Here is a 3,766-nt window from a genome sequence, read left to right as displayed (position 1 = left end):
TGTTGTTTTGTTCGGTTCCACCTGTGCTTTTTTTTTTTTTGTTTATATGTTTTTTACACTTAATTTTTTTTAAAGAATTACCTAACAACAATAATTAGGTTTTTTTTTTTTTGAAAAGAATTAGGTTTTTTTTTTTTTTTTAAGTAAGCATAATATTGGACATACGATGATATTAAATATGATTTTAACTTTCGGGGTTGATACTATTTTCTTTATAGAATGGTTGTATTTCTATTTACTTTTTCAATTTTTTTATTACAATTATGAAACAAGCATTTTTACTTTTTTTTTTTTGGATAACTTCTGTAAGTGCACAATTGTACCCGGACCCGAAAACAAGTGTTGGGCTTAGGCCCAATGAGCCTTATACAATAAAATTTGTAGAGTATAGATTTGAAATCTAGGTTCGGGATGTTGGAAGTTTGACTAACAGACTAGAGTGCCACAATCTATGCAAATGGTAAACGAATATGACAAAGAGACCTCCTTAGACGTAAGCCGATGACGATTTGTATAAATATTCTCTTTCTATGCCAAAGTTTACAATTCTTAGTTCCTATTTTTCTCAGCAGAAAGTGCAGATCCCCCTCTCTTTCCTCTCTCGTTTCCTTATATGCTTCTTCCTCTTCATTGGTTCATCCACGTGTCATACAAATCTTTCCCTTGGATACTTGTCCCATCCACCACCTTCTTGAAGTCTTTAAATAATAGCAGGAAGGTTGAATTATACTGTTCAAAGGTCATTTTCCCATTAATGCGGCCAGGGAGGTAGATGCAGGGCCCTTAATGCGATGGTAGCAGCTTTTTCTTTAGATATTTCTCACATGTCCCTGTTTGTAAAGGGTGCTTGGATCACCCTTTTACCCATTAGTTCTTCCAGCATTCTGCCTCTAACCCATTTAGCAAGTCCCAGGGTCATTGCTGGACCTGTCCGAGGAGACAATCCTCCTTGGACAACTCCTCGGACTACTACAGTGCGGATTGACTTGTGGGCCTAGAGGCCCTGATCAAAACAGACTGGCACCAACCGATCAGGTCCAAAGCCCAAACGTTTATTCAATAGCTTTTACCCCCACAACTTCAATAAACAAACAAGCATTTTCAGTTAGAAATGGTGTCAAAAGTAAAATCTAGCTAGGCTTCACCAAAAAAAAAAAAGTTATAATGAATCTTTTGATTTTTTACATTAAAAGGAAAATTGTTGCATCATTTAGAATGATTTACTTTAAAAGGTTTTTGAGTTACATTTTGATAGATCAAAAATGATGAGTATAAAAGTATTAAGAGATAACTATTTTATATATATCTTTTAAATATTGAATAGATGTTAATTTTATTTTTTCATATATTAATTTATTTTTAAATTTCAATATATTTTTATTTTATTTTTGAAGGGTCAATATTTTCATGCTTCACACCACCCCTCCCCCAAGACCCCCAACCCCTAGAAACAAACCTTAACTGTCATTCAATGCAACTATGTGTTTGAATTTAGAAACTATAAGTTTATAACTAAGTTTTGTCATAGTATATATGTTACAAACCCCAATGTCAAAATTACTAAATTTCCCATTAAGGAAAAAAATCTCTTTTTATTTATTTCTTTCCTTTTTGTTTATATATATATATATATATATATATATTTGTTATTGTTGCTTTTGTCCCTTGGAACTAGGTATCCCACTCTTTTATGAAAAGGACCTCCATTGACCATAGAAAACATTCCTTTAGAAAATACTTTCTTAAAAAGAGTACCAAACCATTATTTTTTGAAAAGGATTTCTTGAAGGATGTCTTGACTATTTTGGAAAGAAATTTCGATAAATCCCATTGTAAAATCATTTATTTGAAAGCTTGAAGTGTTTTGAAAGATCAAGCCATTGTTAATATGTAGGCTAAACTGACATCATACCATAAACATGCATGGGAAAATAATTTCCACACTTAACCATTCAATTATACCCATTTAGATATAGTTTAACCACACTGGATTCATAATCATAAAAAATTAACAGGACCATGTTGTCATGGAGCATGGATAAGACTTTCTAGTCAAAGAATTGGCAAATCATGAAATGGAGTTAGCCTTTGAAATCAAGACATCATTCAAGGGGAAATTAAACCCAACACACAAGAGAACATGCGTATTTAAGCATAACTTAAAAAAGGTCGTGTTCGAAAGAAAAGCTAATAAAATCTCAAGCTAGTAGGAAGAAAACCCATAAATAAAATAAAAGCATGTTCTCAAATAAAATTATTGAAGCATCATTCAACTCATATACATAGCATCAAATTATAACATAATTTAGGTAAATAACTAAATATGTAAGAGAAAAAAAAGTAGGTAAATACGATGGGAATAGAAAATACGTAATGGGTTGGACTTTAGCCTAATGAAGGATTATTTTTGGATAATATGGACTTATGGAGAGATTGGAACAGATTTTAGGGACTTTTTTTCGTCTTTTATTTTTATTTTTTCAAATTGGGAGGGATGTTTTTAAAAAAAAAAAAAACCAAAAAAGAAGAGTAGTAGGTGCATGCAGCATGAGCCATTTTTGGGGTCTGCCGTCTGCATGCGGTTAAAAGTTTCCTTTCAATAATTGTTTCCTATTTCAATTTTCAAGTTTCCATTTTTTGCGCACATAGTTAAACTAAAGAACATCACTGTTTAAAAAGGAATAGGATGTACACAACAAGTAAAAAAACCCTATTATGTGTCCCACGTGCACCCACATCATCTCAATCGCAACCCAACCCCAAATCTAATCCGCAATCCAACGTGTAACTTTGTAATTCATCATATTCATCCCCCCCCGGCCCCGACGGATGGTAAAATTTATCTTTTATTTATTTTTACTTTCCATTTTCTAATTTAATTTAACCCCAAATTTATCTTCCCATTTCACCCTTTAAAAATCATTTCCAATTAATAAGGACAGAACAAAACAAAAGAAAACATATTTTATATGGAAAAATCTTTCAAGCGTATGAAACCAGCCTTTCACAAGCAAGTGAGTCCCACATGTGTAGGGTATCTCTGCCTGTGAGAGAAGCAAGTCTCACGCCCTTGGCGCATGAGATACCAGCTCATTTTATACATAGTTAAGTTGGCATAGATAGAAACAAAAACTACAAAGTTGGCTTATATATACGTATTTGAAAGCATCTTGGTTAATTAAAAAATAAAATTTTTTTAGATACTTTCGAAATATAATAAAATTGTGTTCATTTTTCTTACATTTATAGTTGACCTCACTATAAATTTAATGATTGGACCCCGTTATAAACATGGACAGAGCTGTTATTGGACTAGGGGCAATGGCCCCCCCTAATTTTTTAAAAAAAAATATTATTATATTAATAAGTATTAATTTTAGCAATTTTGTTCAATAAAATTGCACTTTGCCTCCTAAATAATGCCATCAATTCTTTTGAAAGTAGTTTTATAGCTAAAAACGTTTTTATAATGTTTATACAAACTATTGAGGTAGCAAATTCTTATTGATTCGTACACTTGCATTACTTTTTACGTATCAATAACCACTCATCACATCAGCAATTTGTAAAAATTGTGTAGTTTTAGCATTTTTCACCTTTTAAAGGACATAAAAAATTAATAGATCAAATCTAAAACAATATATACAAACTTAAAAAAATTAGCTCAACAACAAAAATTACCAATATTAAAACTAAAAAAATTAAGTCCAATCAATCTATTTTACCTAGAACAAACTACTTGGCCATTTAAAAAATTTTAAACAAA

Source organism: Castanea sativa, chromosome 1 (assembly GCF_040712315.1).
Source record: "Castanea sativa cultivar Marrone di Chiusa Pesio chromosome 1, ASM4071231v1".
NCBI lineage: Eukaryota > Viridiplantae > Streptophyta > Magnoliopsida > Fagales > Fagaceae > Castanea > Castanea sativa.
This window is presented reverse-complemented; position numbering follows the sequence as displayed.